This window comes from Pterocles gutturalis, unplaced genomic scaffold (assembly GCF_000699245.1).
Source record: "Pterocles gutturalis isolate BGI_N339 unplaced genomic scaffold, ASM69924v1 scaffold658, whole genome shotgun sequence".
Classification (NCBI taxonomy): Eukaryota; Metazoa; Chordata; class Aves; order Pterocliformes; family Pteroclidae; genus Pterocles; species Pterocles gutturalis.
Window position 1 is genome coordinate 2,536 of NW_010122591.1, and position 218 is coordinate 2,753.

Consider the following 218-nt stretch of genomic DNA (forward strand, 5'->3'; position numbering starts at 1 on the left):
AAACCGTGAGTTCAACCCCTCTCCCGGCACCGGGGAGGGAAAATCTCCGTCTCCGGCAGCCGAACGGACTCGGGGCTCTTTGTTTCTCCCCGCTGCTCGCGATGGGACGATCTCACGTCCAAATTCCTGTAATTAATCCGCGACGCGGCTGCTGCGGCCCCAACGGTCTCCGGTCGAAGGCGAAGCGGCACGAAGCGGAAAAAAGGACAAAGCGCGAT